A 22,735-nucleotide genomic window follows, 5' to 3' on the forward strand; every position below is an offset into this window, starting at 1 on the left:
AAGAGCGTGGCTAGGGGTGGCAGCCCCAGGTCCTGAGGGGCAGATCAGGACAGGCGTAAGTGCTCTGTTTATTATTTTTGGGGCCTTGAGGTGATGACCGAGGGATTGGTGAGTTGTGTTGTGCGGTTGCGTGCTGTTGGCATTTTCTATTTGGTCCGGTTTGCCCTGTGAATGGTTTCCTTTTGTGTGGTTCCTATTAATTGAAGTTTCCAGGGGTTCTGTGCATAGGCGGCCGCTGTGTTGCGGAATTTCTGGTACTGTGTTGTGTTGGATGTTTAAGGTTTGGTGCTGGTCACGTTACCTTAGTCATTCTTTTGTGTTTCCCTAGGGAGGGAGAGGTGTAGTAATCTGGCTTACAGAGTAGCTATCTGTAGCAGTGTGTGTGAGGTCATCTGCTAGTGGAATGTTTGGGTGGAAGTGTTCTGCTGGGTGACAGTTGGTCAGAGAGAGAAAGCTGTGAGCAGAGAAGATGGGTGTGGGGGTGAGCCCGGTGTTTCCCTTGTGATCTTGTGTCCCCTACCATCCCCATGTCTTGTTGAGGAGTACAGGACAAGGACAATAAAGACCCTAAGAACTTACCTGGAGTACCGGAGGTCCTCATTACAACATTCCTCTTGGGGGAAATTTCCTGGAGCAGTACAGTTCACACTTCCGGTCGGCACTGGTCACGAACAGATCCACTTGAGGGGTTCCCCCAATCTCTTGAAGGACTTCCTGAACTAGTTCCCACTCGTGGTAGACTGTGCTCTGCCTGTTCTGAGCGTCTGCCGCTGTGTTCTCCTTTCTGGCTAGGTGAACTGCCGATAGAGAGATTCCTTTTTTAATTGGGCAGTAGCAGAGCTGCATTGCCTCTCTGCACAATGTGTGACCCTACACCTCTTCTCTTGTTGAGGTAGTACATGGCCACCGTGTTGTCTGTCATTATCAGGGCATTCTTTCGCCGTACAGAGGGCAGAAAGGCCTTCAGTGCTAGTCTGATTGCCCTCAGCTCCAAACGATGAATCTGTAGTTTGGACTCTGATGGAGACCAACTACCGCTGACTGTCAGATCGTTGGTGTTGGCTACCCAACCCATGAGTGAGGCTACTATTATTTCTGCCCATGGTTGCCAAAGGGGTTCTCCCTTCAGAATGTTGTCCTTGCAGGTCCACCACAGGAGATCCCCAGCGACCCTGCTTGGAACCTGAAGTAGGTCCGACATTCTTCCTGACAACTGGGACCATTGTGTTCTGAGGGCCCATTGAAGGGATCTCATTCTCAGGCGGGTCTCTGGGCACCAGAAAAATCCAGGATGTTATGAGGCTGAGAAACCTCAAAAAAAAAAAAAAAAAAAAATCGAAGGCCGGGATATGCTGGGCACTTTGAAACTTTGTGACCATCTGCAGAATGTCTAGAGCCCTTATCTCGGGTGGCAAGCTCTTTTCCAAGGATGTATCCCGTACAACCCCGATGAACTGGAGCTTTTGAGAAGGTGTCATATGGGACTTCTTGTAATTGAGGGAGAAGCCCAGTCTGTGAAGAGAGTGGCAGCAGTTCACGCTGAGATGATGCAGGACTTGTTCATAAGAACGTGCTCTGATTAGCCAATCATCCAGGTAGGGGTAGACATGAATCCCCCATCTCCTGAGACTCGCCGTCGCCACCGCCATCAGTTTGGTGAAAACCCTTGGGGTAGAGGTTAGCCCGAATGGCAGAACTCTAAACTGATAATGAGAACCATCAACAGCGAACTTAATGTATTTTCTGTGCTTTAAGTGGATTGGCACATGAAAATAAGCATCCTGAAGGTCCAATGACACCTTCCAATCCTGGAGTTGGAGGGCCTGAAAGATCTGAGAAAGTGTGACCTTCCTGAGGAACTTAGCAGCCAGACAGAGCTAGCTCTTGACAACTCCTTCAATAGTTTACACTTGGGGTGGTTGTCAAACAGAGAGTTTTCCCTAAGCAGAGTGGCTGCCACACTGGTAATTTGGTAAGACAAAGCAAAATATTGGGAATAGTTCTCAATGCGCCAACCTATGTAGTCAATTAATAAGAACAAACACTAGTAACTCGCTGGTGAGTCAAATAATAGGAAAATTGGTTGACAACAACTTGGATCAATATTGAGCTGGCACTCTATTGTTTTTATTCATAAATTTTGCAATTCGTTTTGCTTCACACTTCCAAATGCATATCACTTCACAGTTGTGGAAAAGCTCAATGATTTTCTCTCTAAATAGATTGCTTTTGTAGGTGTTGCTTCATACCTGTTAATAGATCACTCAGTTTATGTGCTGAAACTCTTATTTATTCTCTCTCTATTGTTAAATTCTTCTTCCATTTTAGTAGGTAAAGAATGATTGTGTCAAATAGACTGATTGTTGTAGAAAATGATTCTCGGTCTGCCGGGGAAGCTCCTGTATAATAAAGTAGTAATTAGAAAAGCAGCCAGACAGAGCTAACCCTTGGCGACTCAACCTCCAATAGTTTACACTTGGAGTGGTTGTTAAGCAGAGAGGTTTCCCTAGCTTTCCCTCCTTTTCTAATTACTACTTTGTTATACAGGAGCTTCCCACGCAGACTGACAATCCTTTTCTACAACAATCAGTCTATTTGACACAATCAAGGGCCAAATTTTGTCAGGTATAGGCATCAAGGGTTTGAAAAACTGTGGATTCGATGCTCGAGGAGTCGTCAAAGTATTTTTTGGCTTCGATGGCGCCATAGGTTTAGATGGGATGGTTGGCGTTGATGGTACGGCTGGCGTTGAGGGTGCAGCCGGCGTCGATGGCTCTGCTGGCATTGATGGCGCAGCCGTGCCGAATGTGTCATCGATGTCGTGGGCTTTACTGACTTTGAGGGCGCAGCAGGCATCAATGACGTTGATTGTGTCGACAACCTCGATTTATGTTTATGTTTTCGGCTCAAAGGATCCTTTGATGGCTTGTCATCGTGTCGAGGCCTCAACGGCTCTCGATGAGGATCAGGTCTTCATCCCGGGCTCGAGGGCGCACAGGATTTGGCTTGAGCCCTTTCCTTACCGGCTTCTTTGGAAGGCACGGTAGGAACATGGCTTGTCTTGCATTATTGTTGTTCAAATATTTTCAGCATTTCTGCTCTAAATGCTTCCCATTCGGCAGGTGTGGAGTTTTTAGTGGGGCAAGTGTCCGACGACGAAGTCGAAGAAGGCGACCTACGGTGCCTTTTCTTTGACTTCCTCAAGGACGATGAGGAGTGGTGGGAGCCACTACTCGATCTTGATCTTTTAACTTTCTTCCTCCGAGGAAAGTCGCCTCTCGACTCGTTGATCAAAGGTTTTTTGGTCAGGCTAGATGGAGATTTTGGGGTGTTTCTACCTACTGCCAACTTCCCCTTTTGCTCTTTCAGGGCCTTTCTAGTCATAGACTGCCACTAAGAGAAGGCCGAGGTCTTATGCTCCACCCCGAGACACCATAGACCTATGCGGTGTGGGTTGGTTAATGACATTTTCGAATCACAATCTCAACACTTCTTGAACCCGGTCTTTGGGGTAGTCTGTGTCGACGAAGAAGACATTATCGCAAAGATAACAATGAAGTACGCAGTATTTCTTGAAGTGATAGCCTAAGCTGAAAAACTGAACTGAAGCCAACGGGCGCTGCGCGTGCTATGTATCCCTTCGACAACATCATCCTCGAGATGGAGGCCCTCGAGGGACATTGAGTAGACTGCATCGACGCAGAGCGCCCTCTGCCGAAAAAGAAATTCCAAAGCAGCTGAAGCTGGATATCTTATATCAAAGATGAGGAATACGTGGGAGGACACAATCCATTCGAAATATAGTTGTAAAGCTAAAGCAAAAGCAAGACTGTTTTTCCAAGGATTCCCAGCCTGGGAAGAGAATGTTCATGAGCATGTGAATCCATGCCACACTCCATGCTGGAGAATCTTGGCAATGCTAGATGGCCCGCCAAAGTTTTCGCTCGCATGCTATTAATGGAACTAAATACCCGGGCAGAAATGAACAACATCATACCCTCCAATCAGATTGGTTTTTGGAAACGGAACAATACTGGTGTTATTATTACTCTGTATTATTACTGTGAGACACACACCGTGGAAAGGGCATGGCGGATATCGAAACCAACAATGTTTGTTGCTTTTATTGATTTTGGCTCTGCCTTTGATACAGTGAGAAGGATACACGTGTGCCAGAAACCTCCACGTTGTCGAATACTTCAGGGATTACTAAAAATGAGTGTTGCCTTACACTCTAAAACCTTGGTCAAAGTCAGAGTTTCTTTATCTGGCATGGTCACTGCGTCTTTACCCACTTACGTGGACTGAAACAGGGTTGTATTCTGGCACCAACATTATTTAATGTGTACCTGTCTGACATCCCTACAGAATTGGGCACTGATAATGCATTTCCTCCGCATTTAGGGTTGGCTCGCCAGCAGTGGATGGGGTATGCAGATGATTAAGTATTTTTAGATTCCACTCCGAAGGGACTGCAATCCCAACTTAATCTGCTTGCTTCCTGCACTAAAAAGAATGGCCTAATAATTAACACCCTGAAACCCAAATAATCGCTTTCCAAATAGGACTGCGAAATTTAGGAATACATTTATTTGGATGCTTGAATATAACATCATTGAAGTAGTCTAGCATTTTGAATACTTGGGAGTCACGATTGGTGATCAATTAAATTTGAACGCCCAAATTGACAAAATTGAGCTAACAGTGTGGCAACAACTTGGTGCTATTAGATCTTTTGCCCTAAAACATGGCAGCTATTCACCTTATTCAGTCATTAAAGTATATAAAACGAAGATTCTCCCTATTATGTTATATGGTGCATATGTTTGGGGGCCGAAGGACTATGGGAAGCTTATGAAGTTGGAAATCCTTTGCTTAAAATCCCTGACAAGCTACGCCTATATCTCCCCACTGAATACCTATATTTGGAATTAAACTTGATCTGTATTAGATCTGCTATTATCATTCAACAATTTCTTTTGGAGGCTAGTAAATCCTTTACCTAATTCTATGTCAAGACCGTAACTTAAAGAACTGCTTAATTGCATGTTTGCTGAAATCTTCAATTTACTGAACAACAAATGAACAAAACCAATCAATGAAAACTACAATCCCCAAGTGTCTGTTCTGTCCTTGCTCAGATCACCAATCACATGACCTTGAGCAACAACTCCATCTTCAGCACGGTAAGAGCCCTCTACTTCCTCCCTCCATCTCCCTTTGCTGCTCAAGCAGTAGATAAGTACCCTCTTATTCCATTCAGTTTGAGATTAGGTATAGATATTTACCATGCCTGTTAAGTTATTGGCTTACTTGGGAATGGTGATTGCGCAGTGTCGCAGCACTCACAGCGCATTACAGACAGTGGCGTGGACTCCCCCTCCCCTGTCAAAAATGTTTGCGAGGGCTAGAAGAGACAGGGGCCGCTCTTCTGGCTGCTTTGCACAGGATAGCAGGCCCCAGCAGACTCAGACTAGAGGGTGGAGGCCTTCTCTTCCAACCAAAGGCAGGTCCAGAGGTTGCAACTGGAGGTGTCCAGCAAGGCAGCCAGCATAACCTTGAGGTGGGTGTGAGTCACGCAGCACCAGTTCCATGGATATTGATAGGAGGCAGGACAGCACATTTTGCACATATATAGGACGCCTTGTTGAATGATGCATTGGTCAAGAAGATAGTCACAGGCCCGCTCAAGCGCAGCCTCACAGAACAATAGCAATGTCAGCAGCGGACCACTAAGGCATAGGCGAGGAAGTGTGCAAGCAAGAGCAAAAAGGAGCGATCCATCCCAGCACTCAATGCTATTATGGATTTGTCAGCAACCTCTTCTTAGCAAGAAGAAAAGAGAAGGTCAGACCAGTTATCAACCTGAAAGGCCTGAACAGCTTCCTTTTGTACAGACACTGCAAAATGGAAGGCATCCCGACGCTCACAGACATCCTACTGCCAAGGGACTGGCTAGTCTGTATGGGTCTGAAGAACGTGCTCCCAGCAGTCCCGATTTTTCCTCTGCAGAGACGCTTTATTCAGTTTCTATGGGCAGACCACCTCTGGGAGTTTGCGAGCCTGCCCTTCGGGCTCAAAACCACACCCTGGGCCTTTTACTAGGTTGATGAAACCAATGGTGTTGTCCCTCAGGGAGAGAAGCATCAATCTAATTGTCTATTTGGATGACATGATTATCATGTCACTGGACAAGGCTCTGTTGAGAGAGAAGACTCAGACAGTGGCCGACTTTCTACACAGCCTCAAACTGGGAGAAATGCAAAATAACTCCCTCTTGATGTCTTTAGATCCTCTGCTTTCTAATCGACACAAGAGACCATGTTGAAGCTCCCTGTATGTAAAGTCCACGCAACAAGCAGGGAGAGAAGTGTCCTCCTGAGGAAAGACAGTGTCTTATTAAGGGAGTTGGCGAGAGTGATAGGTTTACTATCCTCGTCCATTCAAGCTATATTTCCCAGTCCATTACTCTGGACACCCTTGTCCACTTCGATCTCCCTCATCTCCCCTGTTCAACCCTCTCTCTTGGCCAGACAACTCTCTTTCATCCTCCCACCTGGGTCCCTATGCCCTTGTGACCACACCTCCAAAAGCCCTCCTGCCAACCTCGTTCACGAACATCCGCCCAATGAAACAAGTGTCAGCTGCTTGCTTCACTTCCACCTTTATCCCCCTTTGCACTCCCAACTCAGACTCTACCACCGGCACTGCTCTCAGCAACTTCCACCTGTCCATCACCAACACCCTTGGCATTCTTTCCCCTGTCATGAGGATCCGCTTGAAACCCGCCTCTAAGCGCAGCACCTGGTACGACTCCAAACTTGCAGCCCTGAAATGAAAGTGCAGAGCTGCGGAATGGAAGTGGCAAACTTCAGGCTCACCCTCTGACAAACTGGCCTGCCGGCTGCTTCAAAGGCAATACAGACTCTCTATCCGTGCCAAGAAAACAGTCCACATGCAGGCATGGGTATCTGGCGCATCCACCAACACAGCTGAATTTTGCAAAATGTGCAGGGTACTAGCCAACCATTCCGCAGTATCCTCCTCTCCTATTCCTTCTCAGGCTCTCTGCAACACACTCGCCACTCACCCCACCAAAAAAACCAGGGCATCCTGAACAGCCTTGTCACTGACTCTCCCAATCCATCTCTCACCCCTTTGCCTCCCTTGGTCACTCACCCTCCTCCTTCCTCCTTCGCCCTTGTCTCACCAGAAGACGTAACCAGAGTTGTCCGCTCCATGAAGATCTCTTCCAAACAGCTTTCCCCTTGCTCATCCAGAACCATCAAGGACAACATTGGCTCTCTTGCCCCTGCACTCGCTGATCTCTGTAACCACTCCTTTGCTACTAGTTCTTTCCCATCCTCCCTCAAGCACTCCCTTGAGCGCCCTCGCCTTAAAATACCATCAGCAGACCTCACCTGTCCAGCCAACTACTGCCCTGTCTCCATCACCCCCTTCCTGCGGAAACTGCTGGAGAAGTTGGCCCTGTCCCAACTCAACTCTCACACTGAACTTGTTGGTGGTCTCCACAACCATCAATCTGTATTTCGAGCATCCAGAGGCACGGAAAATGCTCTTTTGAACCCCCGTGAAGAACTGCTCGCACCCTGGATTCCAACACCCCTGCTGTCCTCATCCTTCTTTATCTTTCTTCTGAATTTGAAAGGGTCAAGCAATCTATCCACATACAAAGGTTCCACACCACCACTGGTATCTCGGAGCGGGCACTGGTCTGGCTGACCTCCTTCCTAACTGACCGCTCCTCCCAAGTCATCCTGGGAACCTTCTCCTCCCCTATTTCCTTCTCCACCTGTGGGGTCCCCAGGGCTCTATCTTCTCGCTTTGGCTCTTTTACATCTACCTTACTCAGTTGGCACTCCTCATCTCCTCCTCCTCCTCCTCCACCTTCCAGTATTATGCTGATGACACACAACTCTTCTTCAAACTTCCTGCTGACCCTCTTGCACCTTCCATCATCCCTGACTGCCTTTCTGCTATCCAGGCCTGGTGCACTTCCAAAGATGTCTGGCTCAATGCCAGCAAAACGGAGATCCTTCCCATTGGGATCCCTGCTCCCAACTTCCTACCTTCTCTCTGGCCTTCTTCCATGGGCTCTCCCCCTGTTACCTCTTCTGATGCCAGAAACTTTCGACTCCTCCCTCACACTCAGGACATTGGGCCTCATTACAACCTTGGTGCTAAGTGCACCAACTTTACCACCATGGTGTAAACTCCGTTTACACCATGGTGGATGGCGGATTTACCGCCCCATTCCAAGGTGAGTGGGGCGGTAAATCCCCATTTCCCATTTTCCCTTCCCCATTCCCATTTTTGCCCCATAGGGCATAATGGGAGTGGGGAAGGCGCTAATTACGGCGCCGTAAATTACGGCGGCGTAATTAGCACCATGGCAGGTTAGCGCCATGGATTTTAACGCCTGCTAGAAGCAGGCGTTAAAATCAGAATCAGGCGTTAAGGGTTAACGATGGCGTTAACCCTTAACGCCTGAGTTGTAATGAGGCCCATTGCCAAGAAGTCCCCGCACTTTCAGCACTTCCTTCTCAAAGGAATTCTGCCTTTTCTCACCTTCCCCCAGAAGCTCAATGTTACCCGAGCCCTGGTTCTCTCTAGGTTTGACTATTGCAAAAGCATTCTCCTGAATGTACCTTCTTCCATTCTGCAACCCCTCCAACTAATCCAGAATAGGGCAGCAAGACTTATCCTTGGCCTCAAGGATAGGGACAGCATCTCTCCTGCCCTAAAAAGTCTTCACTGGCTCCAGGTTGCTTCAAGGATTAAATCTAAATCCCTCTGTATCATCCACAAGGCTGTCTGGGGCCAGGACCAAACTATCTGCAACTCTCTCTTGCTAAATATTCCCCCTCTAGACCTCTGCTGTCCTCTGGCATCAACTCTTTGTGTGTAAAGCATTTTGCTAAACAGAGGGCAGGAGGTTGATCGGTTCTCTCATCTGGCTCCCTTCTTTGGAACAGCCCTGCCCTCCCTTTTCGTCTTGAGCAGCACTTCATTAAATTCCGGAAGCTCCTCAAGACTTTCTTCTTTACCTCCTCCTTCCCTCCCTCTCTCCTCTGCTAATCTCACAGTTGCTTGTTTGGTTTTCAGGGCCCTTATGCATCCTCGGGGTCCTGACCTCCCACACCAAATCGTCCCCAGCTACAGTCTATCCTCAGCACTTGCCTGGCTCACCCTCCATCCTGGACACTCGCACTTACCTTACATTGCACTTCAACTGTTGCTCACGGATGAGCATCCCAGTACCTATCCCATTCCCCCTCCCTTCTGCACTTGCTTGTTCTGAACACTCACAAGGCCTAGTAGATTTGTCTTCCCCACCCACACTGTATTTAATATTTTTTATGTATTTGAATTGTTTCTCACCCCCTTGTCCTGTCCCTGTTGCCCCGTGGGCGCTTTTAAACAGTATTTTCTTTCTGTATAAGCGCCTAACAAGTGAACAACAAATAAATAAATAAATAAATCAGAGGCTCAAAAACAGGCATTTGCAACGCAATCTATCATATACGCAGCAGGTGACTTTCTCTCCCGGAGCGAGGACAAAATCAAATTGGTGGCTGACCCACATAGAGACATGGAATGGCAGGGCAATATTTGGGTCAGCCCCAGATCTCGTCATAGAATCAGATGCCAGCTGAGTGGGCTGGGGAGCAAGATCTGGACCGATATGCAGAGCAGGGAGGTGGTCATCTCGTGAACTAGAGCTACACATAAACTGTTTGGAGCTCCTATCAGGGTCATTTGTAATTCTCTCCTTCGCCATGGGCAGAGAAAGATGTTTCATCTAAAGATGAGAAAAAATAATCAGGTACTGCATTGAAGAACAACGTCATACTGTGGCTCAATTGAAGTTTGTGATTCTGGAACAAGTAACTCTTACCAAAAAAGGTGCTGATATTGGAAAACTACTCTATCAATTATGAAATATATTAGATTGATTGTCTTCTCTGCAACCCAAGGGGATGAATTTTGATTTTTATTCTTATTGCTTAGTCTGACTCTCTGTTTTAATTTACTGGATGAATGTGAATTGACAACTAACACCAGCTGGTGAAATGTAAATCTATGTAGCAAGAATTCTAGTCTGTCCCTCAGTCTAAGTAGCAGGAATTGGGATGATTGCTAATATTTTTGTGTTCATTTTGCTTTATTCTACTTGGACAGGCACACGGTTTTTCCTAAGTCTAAGTAATACACTCAGGTGGGTTTTGAGTACTTGACTAATAATATTGGCACTACATGGTGTGTATTCACCATTGGTTGATTACCACTGGGTGAGGTGATGGTGTTTTTCGCTTTAGGGTTCTTTATGCATTTGGGGGTTCCCGTTTTGGGAGGGTTGGTTCTCTGTATTCATTAATTTTCTTTTGTAATGTTTGTTTAATTTTTTTGTTTATTCCTCAGTACCATGATATGTGTCTTGATTGTGCTGTCACTTATACACGCTAATCGTTTGCTCTTGCTTTGGTTGTGGTACTAATAGCATGAATCTGTATGGATAAGCAATAACATAAGCATCCTTTAAGATGGCACTCAGTTTTTTGAATAGTTACTATACTGCCTTGTTAGTAGTGTGCAGTGCGTGAGCAGCAGCGTAGGATTCCTGTCCCTATTTCTAGGGTGGCCGCCCTGCTTTCACGCTCAGCACATCATTTGTTTTCTTTGTGTAATATTATCTTGACCCTGACCAGGTAAGACATTATACTTTGTACTCTTTGCAGGACTACATAATTTTGCATCAGGACTTGGTGCATGGTGGGTCACAGCGGTGTTTTCTTTCATCCCCCAGCTTTGACGAAATTAGACAACACATGAAGATGTACGCATGTTTTGATATTTTTGAGGTAATTGGTGTGTTTTCAATTGTGGTTAGTTTGAATAGGGATAATTCAAGTCATGGTCACTGATGTATTCTATTTTAGATATTTTTGAGGTAATTGGTGTGTTTTCAATTGTGGTTAGTTTGAATAGGGATAATTCAAGTCATGGTCACTGATGTATTCTATTTTATTTTATTACAGATGTTTGTCCTTCAATACTGTCTGCCCAAATATCTAATAACGGTGAAATGTGTTGTACTTGGTAACTAATGCTGATCGGTCTTACAATATGAAGGGCATTTGTGTCCTAGTTGTATCAGGTTAGGAATGTACATGTGTGCTTCCTAGATAGAGAATAAATGCCAATCATGTTTCTGTATTATTGAACAATTCATATTGACCATTTCATTTTGATTTTCTATTTCAGAAATACTACGAAGGTTACTCCCAGAAAAGGGACCATGGTCCCGAAACTCATAGGGTAGTGTGCACTTGTACTTGACCCTCAATAGTAGTGCTTTGTTTGTTTCAAATACTTATGTAGTGTCTGTCACTATTGTGAGTGACTTGTTTTGTCATTGAAATGGCTATATGAAATTTAGTTTAGTAAGATGTCTTTATGAGAAACTGTTCATTGTATGCATAGTGATCTGTTTCTTAGTTTGACAAGAATTAGGGTTAATTTGTGTTGTATTATTTATATACGATTATTATGTACTAGCTTTCCCCGACAACACGTTGCTGAGGCTCAGTCTGGTTAAATGGAAAAGAAAGAAAAGAGAAATCGCACGTTTCTAATATGTTTAATTTGACAATGCTTGTGGGTAGTTTTTAATGGCTCTGGCGGTACTCCAAGTTGAGGCGGTTTAATTTTCCAGGCGGCGCAACACATTCCTTTCGTTTCTCCATTAAATTGCATAGCCTTGCAATAAGGACACACTTCAGTCATGGTGCAGATGAGAACATGCTGGCTCAAACTATAATCATCAGCTGGGTTGTACCGGAATGCAAGGCAATTGTAATTGCGTGATTGCTGAGCATGGAGTCGTGTTTGATGCTGATCTGCTGTTTCTCGTTGACGTCTTTCAGCGACTCTCAGCCTGTCGCGTTCATTCTGTTAAGAACGGAGCAGATCTGTAGCTGCAGAACGTAATCGCCGTGCTCGCAACCGTGCATCCTAAAGTCTGGCTGCACGTCGCTCTGCTGCTTCCTCAGCACGTATTTGAGCCATTCTAAAATCGGAAACACTGAAATGGAATCGTAAAATAGCGTGTGTTGCTTTTACGTCCAACAGATGGCGTATTTTTGCAGTAAAATGTTCAGTATAGCGTGTGTTGCTTTTACGTCCAACAGATGGCGCTGTTTTTCAGAAAAAACATGTTTTTACCTGTCACAGGTGTGACATTTATGCATAGTAGGTATATAAAAACACGTGCCTATTCAAATGCACCGCTGTGTCAAAATTTCAAAGCAATCTGTGAAGAACTTTTGGAGATTTAAGATTTGAACAAATGAACATTTAAATTTTTATTTATATAGATAGATGATATGTAATTACACTAAATTACTCTAGTGAAATATAGAACCTTTTGAGTTCTTTTCCAACAGTATGCATTTGGGTTCTAGACAATGGGCCTCATTATGAGTTTGGTGGCAGCCATGCCCTGAACAAGGGCATGGCTGCCTCCAAACTCGGGCCCGGGTCCGTGGTCCCTGAATGGGGAATTACCAGGCCATTCCGACTTTGGCGGGCCCAGTATTTCCCCTTTCGGAACCTGGACCCGGACCATCCCCATTCGAGCCCCCTTAGGGCTCAATGGGAATGGGGAGCATGCAAACAACGGGCCCTTTAATGACAGGCCTGTTGTTAGCATGCTGGTCCCCTCGCGGGACCCACAAAGGACGTCTGGTCTGACCAAACGTCCAGAGCGGGTCCCGCGAGGGAACCTCGTAATAGGGCGGAATGGGTTTAACAGCACCGGCAGCTCTACCGGCGCCGTTAAAGCCATTCCGCCTGGGTCGTAATGAGGCCCAATGTATGTATCTGCCTGGACAGATTTGTAATCCTTCTAAAGATGGACAGCATATTGGTAGTGAGATACATCAAGCATAATGGAGGGGCAAGATCCAGGCTGCTAGCAGAGTTAGCCAAGGATTTTTGGCACTTCTGTCTGTAATACCAGATTCCGGTAACAGCAGAATACCGGCCACGGACAGCAAACATGGTGGCAGATTGGAATTCCATGTATTTGGTGGATTTCAGTGATTGGAAGCTGCAGAGACGAACCTGTCCCCATCTACAGCACAGATGGGGCCTCCTTAGCAGAGACCTTTCTGCCTCCCAAATAAATGCACAGCTTCCTGTCTACTTCAGTTGGAATCCTGACTCGGCGGCAAAAGCAGCAGACGCTTTTGTGCAGCCTTGGTCGGCAGAGGTAAACTATGCTTTTCTCCCCATTCATTCTAATAGCAAAGACCATGGCGAAGGTCTGTCAAGAACAAGCAGAACTCGACCTAATAGTCCCTGTATGACCCTCTCAAGCCTAGATTCCAGCTCTTTTAGAACTTGCCTTGGATTTTCCAATCTCACTACCTCTCGATCCATATATCCTGTCTGGTCCGAGGGGAGATCCCCTCACTCTGAGCGGGACGTTATCCTTGGCAGCTTGGCGTATTCCCGGTCGAGATGGAGAGTCCCAGGCATTTCGAGGAAGGCAGCTAGTCCTATCAAGGACAGCTGAGCTCCATCCACATCAAAACACTATGCTAGTTTCTGGGCAGCGTGAGTGTGCTGGTGAGTGGGGCAGGGTGCATATCCAGTTTCAACCCCTCTAGCAAAAGTACTTACTTTTTTTAGCTGAACGTTCAGACCAGGGTTTAGCCAATAGAACAGTGAATGAATATCGCTCAGCGATATCAGCAGGTCATGATCTTGTAGGTGGGCTGCCAATCAGTGCGCATCCCCGGTATCACCCGTTTACTGCAAACCTGAAAATACTGAATATGAAAATATTGATCTTTTACTGTGCATTTCACGACAAGTATATGGTGGGTTTTAGGGTAATTAATCAGGTAAGGAGAGTATGGAGGAGGGGGCGAGGGGGATTCCACCCGCATATACTTGCGGTGAAAGAAAAAAGAAATTCAAAATTTTCGTATTCAGCATTTTTTTTCACAGTGATCACATAGATCTAGCATGCCCTAGTATGTCGTATGCTAAAAGGGGTTCATCTGTCAACTCCACCCCTGCACGATATGCAGTGCTGTGGGATGTGAACGTGGTCCTGAATGTATTCCTGTCCTGACCCCAAAACAGTTGTCGCTCACAGTGCTTTCTGGCAAACTGATGACCCTGTTGTGTCTTGTCTCTTGTAGAAGAGTGTCCAGCGTTTGTGCCCTGGACTTGGCTGGGAGGGTGTAGTAACCCGACGGTGTGATATTCCACGTTTCCAGGTGCACGAAATTTACTTTAAGATTATTTATCTAGCCTTAGAGAACATCTGAAGTTATGCATGGTGTGATTTCTGAAAGCCTATGAAACAGTGACAGAATCGCTGCAATTGGAGGTCAGGGGGCAGTTGCTTATAGCAATCCGAAAGCAACATAAGGTGGCATCTGCTCAAGCGCTGGGTGAGGTGGACTCTGGCATGAGCGAGGGTAGACATGTCTCATTTTGGGGCTCAAACAGTGAGGGGAATCATGACTTCCAAAGCAATTCAAGTGGGAGTGTGGTTGGGGGAAATTATGACAATGGCCAGTTGGTCTGGTGAGTTAGTCTTTAGATATTTTTATTTCTAGGCCACTGAACAGCCAACTTTGTTGGTGGTGAGTAAGTTTTAAACCAGTATAATGCTCACTTCCAGTCTTGGCATATAATGTAACTTTAGAAAAGTCTTGATTCTATTAAAGACATGGACGCAATCACTATTCCCACCCTATGACAATTCTGCTATGTTAATACTGGAAAAATAGAGCATGCATGAAGCACGGTATAGGTTATGGCGCTGTAATGCTTGTTATAACACATAGCTGGATACGCATTGTTAGACATTATGTAAGATGTCATGGTTTGATGCTTGTTATCATAGCACATTTTTCCCTCCCTAGCGCCAGTCTATCATCTATAGGGCCTGAGGTGCAATCCAGTTAAAGAGGTTGAAGGTGGCCTGCCAGCATGAAGGAGTTCGAGTTCATTCTGGTCAAGAGGATAGTCTGCAGCTCGCAGTGGCAAAAGAGGAAGGACGAAGAAAGTAGACAGCTCTTACAGTGCCAAAGGTAGAGCTGATTGGAGGGTCAAAGTCATATGGTGGGTAACCTAAGCAAGGACAGAACAGATTCTCTTGAGGATTATAGTTTTTATTAATTGGTTTTGTTGATTTGTTGTTCAGGAAGTTGGAAGATTCCAGCAAACATGCAGTTGAGCAGTTCGTTAAGAAGGGTTATATTTGCTTAAATCTAGCTGCTTGAGCTTCTAATAAAGAGAGAGAGGAATAATGCTTGCCTCCATGTCTTTAATAGGATCAATACTTTTCTAAAAGTTATTATGGAGCATCTTCATTCTCTACTGCCAATATTGACTGGGTGTATGACTTTCAAGCCCATAGGCCTAAATAATTCTATAATGTTTTTTATTCCATCTGGAAATCGTATGAAGGGGTTGCCACTGAGTGTTGGTCATAAGCGCTTTAAATCAGCCATCAAAAGAGGGATTTCTGATCTTTACCGGGAACCAACTCTGGTAAACATATCCACTAAAACTCTAAATGTTGAATTTGTGCAGCAGCACCGTCTTTATCAAGGTACAATTCCACTATACTTAAAAAATGAATTTCCTAATAATTACATTGCTTGTGAATACCCGAGAACTAAGTTTAATCTAGTGGAAACTCTAGAAAAATATACAAGTAAGTAATATAATCAGCCAAGGATTCACATAGCTGCAGGCGCTGTGGCACAGGCATGGTCGAAAACATTAGAAATGTTTTCTTTGATTGTGAGAGTCTGCATGTGATGCGCAAAGGATGCGCCTCACATATGGTCATACTGAGATCTAATTCCAAAATAAGGATGATGTTTGGCCTCATCTTTAGTAGGTAAATGATTTATCTTTGATCTATCAAGTTACTAAAGGTTGGTGTGTTATTAAGGTTGTTTTGGATGTTTTAGGTCAGGAGTCTGAAAACTTTGGCGCTCCAGATGTTTTGGCCTACAACTCCCATCATCCTAACCAATATAGTTAATAGCCAGATATCATGGGAATTGTACATTTCTCTTTTTTTGTTTTGATTTTGTACTGTGTAAAAAGCCTGGTTGAATTATTCTAAATACATCATTTATTAAAAGATATTTATCAGTTCAGAAGCTTTATTTTGACAAACATATCATAAAAGCGTACCTCAATAAAACACCATGCAATACATAAAATTAGCCTCGCATTTCATTAAAATTGCAAATTTGAGCAGCTTAACAATTGCTGGGCATTCCATTAGCTACTTCTTTGTTCTTATTCTCCATGCCCATTTGAGACATTTGCTAATGGCAAACACTGCTGGTGTATCTGTAGTATTTAAACAAGTTGCCATAGCATCCCAAATCAACTTGCAGCCACGTATGGCACAACGTAGTGGCACAACATGAAAAAGTGATTCAAGTCCTCAATTGCATAATTACACAATGGGCAAGCAGGGGAACGTTGCTGGGCCATCTGTGTTTCAAGAGTGCCGTAGGCAAAGTACCAAGCCTAAGTTTCATATACAAAGACCTTTCAAAATTAGGATTTACATAATCGAGGTAACCCTCATATCCTTCTTGGGTTTTAATATTGATATAGCGTACCAGAGACGATGAGACAAGAGTTTTTACACTAATGTCTTGGTGCGCCTTAACAAGAGCAGCACTTTTTACCATGCCTTTCGAGCGATGACATTTATCTTCCTTTCAAATATTGGGTATATGATCACTTGTTTTCAATTATCAGTCATGCCAAATTATGTCAATCTAGCATTGAAAGATTTAATGAATCTTGATGGAGCTTTAGAAAACTCCATCACCCAACTAGGCTTCAAGCAATCTCCAAACCAACGCATACCAAAGGTCGTACTCTGAACTGGGTGGCAGTCCTCAACTGTTCCATTGCAATTCTCAAGAATGAACAAGTGGCCTGGTCTGACCATCACTTTATCTCGTTCTCTATCCAAGGACCCACCCCCCAAAGCATCACCCTTGCTCCCCGCACCTTATCCAGAAATTGTCGGAACATCACAATTTCCAGTCTCCGACCCCTTATCGACAACATCTTGGATGCCTCTAAATACAAGAATCTAGACGCCAATAAGCTAGTTGGCCTTTACAATACTAAACTAGAATCTGCCCTAAACACCACTGCACCATTCAAACTAAAAAAAGCTAAACCAATCGCTCACCTCAACAAGTGGTTCCTGCCTGAATAAAAAATCCTACGAAATACCAAAAGGGCAGCTTAAGCCACATGGCGCAAATCACCTACCAGCCACAATAAAATCCTGTTGACCACAGCCGAAGCTACCTATCAAATGGCCATCCTATCCACCAAAAAAGAAGCATATCACACAAGAATCAACAATGCCAAATCAAGTTCCAAGGATCTCTTTAGTATCCTAAAGGAGGTAGAATCACCAGCGCCCCCCACTGAGGACTGCACCAAGAATGCAATCTGGTGCACTAAAATCCAGCAAGCCCTTGCCAACAAAATCACATTACTACAAAATAAGATTGAAGCTAAAAAGATCAGCCTCTCTAGAAGCCTTCACCCTAAACAGGCTTCAGACATCAGACCCCCGCTTTTCCCACCTTTTGCTTTCTCACCTATAACACCCAAGGAAGTAAGGAAATTGTCAAACGCCTGAAACTCACTCATTGCCAAGGAGACATCTGCCCAGCCTCCATCATTAAGGAAGGAGCTAAAGACCTGGCCCCTTTCATTGCCTCCCTGATTAACTCGTTGTTAGGCAGAAACCGGTGCAGTTCCCTCTGGGACCACTGCAAAAGATTTAAGACTACAGGTGTTGGCAGTAAACCCACTTGGTAGCAGTATGTACCACACAGATTCACTTGGTAGCTTTGGCTGAGCAGTCAGACTTCTCTCAAGAAGAGTTAGGCAGTATACAGAGTATTCACAATAGGTCAAAAGAACACAGTAGAACAAGTAAACACTGACCAGAGCTTGGTGTAAAAGAGATATAATTATTTATTTAAAACCACATCTAGTAAAACACACATGCACTAATGTTAAGCAGTTCAAAAACACGGTCACTAAAAGATATACACTCCCTTAAAAGAATATTAGACAAGTCTTACGTAAAGCCCCACTTATTTTCAGACAGCGGTGAGGGCTTGAGGCAGATGGCACTCTAATAATTCGTTTTAAAAAGGCAGAGGAAAGCAGAGTATAATTTGAAACAGATCCCAACACTTTCACAAGAACACAACAAGAGAGGAAGGCAAAGTAAAACCGTGAAGTTAGAGGGCAGAAGGCTGGATCCACTTTAAGAGGATCAGAAAGAAATGTGTCCAAGGTCACACAGTTGAAGTGCACAAAAGTCTTGAAACGGTTCAGAAAGAGTTGGACCAAAAGAAAGGGACCAATTAGATGGTCAACGCGGCCAGCCCAGTCCATAAGGTTAAGGGATTAGTATTACCTTGTAGCAATCTTTAGACAGGGAGGCCTGGCGGACACAGTACCTTAAAGTGGTGAGAATACTCCAGCGGGGGCAGTTGTTCCTGGCAGCGGATGCAAGTCGGTGCTTCGTCCAGGGGAAGAGAGGATCTCGTTGGGGAGGAAGACAGGAGTCCGTTGCACTGCCAGGGAAGAAACCAGCCGCGGAGTTCTCAGGTAAAAGGAGCAGTCCTTTTATTCGCGGTCCAGTGGTAAGTGGCTATCTGGTTGCCGGGGTGCTTGGCACGGGCAATTCGACCACAAGATGTCCTGGGACTCGAGGAAAAGAAGGTAAACTGGTTGTGCCCACCAGTCAGGGGAAGAAGCCTCTCCAGCCGGGAGATCTTCTCTGTCGTCGGGAAGTGGTGAGTCGGTTCCGCAGGGCTCCACCGGTGGTGTCGTCGTGGTAGGTCGGCTCAGCTTCTCCCTCGTCGGATTCTTAGGTCCTGTGGCGACTTCTGAAGTTCCAGTCCCCAAAGCCCTGCTTTTATGCAGCACATCCCCATTCACTCAGCCTAGCTGTAAATCAAACATGCTAAGTGGTGAGCCGGCCGGCTCACCACTTGGGCCAATCACACAAGAGTGTGACTTGAGTTACCAAGGTAACTCAGTCCAGAGTGCCTAAACCCCCTCCCACACCCCCCTGTGGTACCCAGACAGCGTGGCACCACTTTTGGAGGCTTCTGTGGAGAAGCCCGCCAAAAAGTGGAACAAAGGGCTCGACTTGGGTTGGAGTCACAGAAGAGAACACAAACGCCATTTTAGAATCGAGTCCTGGCAAAAAAATACCAACCGGCGAATTAATATTAAATAAATAAACCGGCGGTATGTTCGAGGCTATGAGAATTAAATAATTAAAGTTGGTAGCCTCGAACAATGGGAAAATCCCATAGGGATATATTCGCGGTCGAATATAAAAAGTAGTATCCACTGCCACCAGCCAAAACTCGATCAGGGGGGACGGAGACGTGCCCCCTAAACTAACAGACCACGGGGCAATCGAATTGCCCCGACCAGTACGTCCACAATATGATGGTTTGTACCGGTTTCTGTTAATAATTTGGGACTAGTAAAGCCAATGGTGACTTTACATGCCCTGGGAGACAGTAGTCAGTTCCAGGGTATGGAGTCTATGGTGGGGTGTCACTATGACACCCCTGTGTCACTGCACGGAGGGTGCTGTGTAACACACATAGTAAACACATGAGACCCTATGGAGTAAAGGACCCCATAGCCGATAAAACACATAAACAGTCAAAGGAACACCATAAATCATGTCCAAGAGTGGGAGAAAGAGTCTCACTCTTGGCAGGAGAAAAAAAACAAACTCCAGAAATCCAGCAAAGCTGCTGGGGGACTCACTAGGTTAGGAAATTCAGCCTACAGAGAGAATTCTCCCTAACACTCGTCTTTCAAAACCAGCCACGTCCCTAACAATCTCAAGGAGGCCTGGGTCATGCATCTCAACAAAACCCAACCTAGATCTAAATATTCCAACTAACTACAGACATATCACTACCGTCCGTTTCCTCTTAAAAATACTGGATAGAGTTGCATATCTGCAATTACGGAAGCACTTAGAAGACAACAACTTACTAGGCCAACGACAATCCGGATTCAGGCCTAGATATGGCACGGAGACAGCTCTCCTAGACCTGAAAATCCAGATGGATGAGGTGAAGGACAAAGGCAAGCTAACGATCCTCTTGCTCCTAGACTTGTCTGCGGCCTTCGACCTAGTCGACCATCAAATCTTAGCGGGACACCTCACCACAGCAGCAGCCTTCTCCACCAATGCATCCAACTGGATTAACTCCTTCCTATCCAGTCGAACCACTAGAGTTTTTTCACCCTCAGTATACCCAAGCCCCATACATTGTGGAGTCCCACAAGGATCTTGGCGTGTCACCTTCACTTTATAATATTTTCACAAAGCTCCTCTTCGATCGCCTGAACAACATGGGTGTCGTCTACATCAACTACGCTGACGACACCCAAGTCCTCATCCAGCTCACTGGGTGCTATGAAGAAGACACCAACCTTCTAAACAATATCTACTTAGAAATCCAGGCCTGGATGGCCAACAATAGTTTGTGTCTCAATGATAAGACAGAGCTCCTGATTGTCGGCACCCAGGCTCGCTTGAACAAACTTCACCAGAGGTACTCCTCCTTCATCATTGACGGTAACACGATTAAAGTAGCTAAGGAAATAAAAACACTGAGGGTCCACCTTGACTCAACATTGTCTCTGAAGAAGCAAGTCAGCTCTGTAGCAACATCCACTGCATACACCAATACGTTCATCTACAGCTGCAAACCATACCCGTCTACCAACAGCTGCCTAACTCTCGCTACAGCCCTAGTGTTGTCAAAAATCGACTACTGCAACACACTCTTCTTAGGCTCCTCTGAACTTAACCTCAATAGGCTACAGGTCCTTCAAAATAACTCATTAAGAGCAGCACTCAGCCTTCCCAGAACCTACCACATTTCTACGAGTCGTCGTGAGGCCAACTGGCTTTCAGTCCGTGACAGAATCACTCTCTGCACCTTGGCAATTACACACAAATGCCTTGCGAACACAGCCCCAAATACCTATCAGATAAATTCTGCAAGCACCAAATACCTTGTACCAGCAGATCTTCCCTCTCTCATCTTCTTGCAATACCCAGATTCCACCTAAAAACTGCGGGAGGAGCCAGCTTCCCAGTACAAGCAGCCAAATCCTGGAACTCTATACCTCTTCCTCTCAGACAAGAACCTTCTTTCCTCACATTCAAACATGGAATAAAAAACTGGTTGATCAACAAACCTCTCCAATAAGGCTCCTCCACTCCTCAGACTTTGCGGACGCACTAGTGCTTCCTCTATATGTTATCTAATCCCTTGCACTTAACTGTAAATGTTACTTCTTGTCTTCAGACCATCTGTAACCCCTGGTCACCCAATTTGTCTTTTTGATTCTGTATCTCTATGCATGTAACTTTAAGCTTTGTTCCAGCGCCCAGTTACCTCAGGGTTCGGTGCGCTTAATAAATAATAAACAAATACAAAAATGACAACACTGCCCATATGTCATGGTGAGTTTTAAATAGATCAAAGAGCAGTACATCAGGTTGGGGGCTTTTCACAGCCTTTAAGGTCAGTATTGCCAAAGTTATCTCCTTAAATGTAATAAATATATTGTAGATACAAATAATGTTTCCTTTAGACCAGTTTAGAACTATCATGAATCCATTGTTTCTCAGTGAGGGTTTAACATAGGACCATGTCCCACATGGGGCAACTTTGAGGGGGACTAGTGGGTCATGTTTTGCCTCTAATAGTTCACACACAGTTGATGCTGAAAGTGGAGCTGAACGAGACAGATGAAGGATGGCTGAAGATTTGAGTGGGCAGTGCACTGGCAAGGTTACGGCCCCAAGATGCCAGTTGATCGGGCATGTTCAATATCCATCAGCTTATATTTGAAAACAAGGTATGCAAAGACTACAAAACAGTTGCAAAGTAGGACATTTTCTTTCTTTTTTTTATTGTTTAAAGCACAGACCTAGTTCGAGAACAAACAGAGTGTTGTACAGAATGTGGTTAGCCAGCATTTGGGCTGCCACCTTTCAACAGTAGCACAGTACTGTGCGGTCTGTGCGTCAGTATGTGCGTCTATTGGAATTAGCCCATGGTCAGGTGTTTTTGAAAGAGCCATGTTTTGATATTTTTTTTTAATTGGAGAATTGTGGGGGCCTTCCGTGGCGACACCGGGATCAAGTTCCAGAGGGTGGATGCACGACAAGAGAACAATTGTTTGCGGGTCCGCTCTTTATGGACGAGTTGTGATTCAAACCGGTTGTTTGATTTGCAGCGCGAGGAGCCTGTGCCACCAGATATGTGGAGCTAAGCCGCAAGGTATCCTGGTGTGCTACTCGTGACTGATTTGTAGATGATACATGCTGTCTTGAACAGTATCCTGGCTTGGAGTGGGAGCCAATGTAGTTTGCTTAGGGTGGGGTAATTTGGTCACATTTCCGTGCTCCTGTAATAAAACCTGCTGCAGAGTGGTGGACTAGGTTTAGGGGAGCCAAGTGAGCAGCTGGGAGCCCTGCCAGTATAGCATTTCCCCCATCGATGTGAAAGACCACAAGGGCCTGCACTACGGTCCGGAAGTCCTGGGGCAGGATGAAGGG

At 45.3% G+C, this 22,735-nt stretch overlaps 1 protein-coding gene across 3 annotated transcripts in view; it reads right to left on the reverse strand.

Annotated features, from left to right (window-relative positions):
* Positions 1-22,735, reverse strand: part of MAJIN (membrane anchored junction protein) — a 1,009,257-nt gene that overhangs the window by 838,735 nt on the left and 147,787 nt on the right. The gene's annotated exons all lie outside the window — the stretch shown is intronic.

Source organism: Ambystoma mexicanum, chromosome 2p, assembly GCF_040938575.1.
Source record: "Ambystoma mexicanum isolate Mex_15411 chromosome 2p, UKY_AmexF1_1, whole genome shotgun sequence".
Lineage (NCBI taxonomy): Eukaryota > Metazoa > Chordata > Amphibia > Caudata > Ambystomatidae > Ambystoma > Ambystoma mexicanum.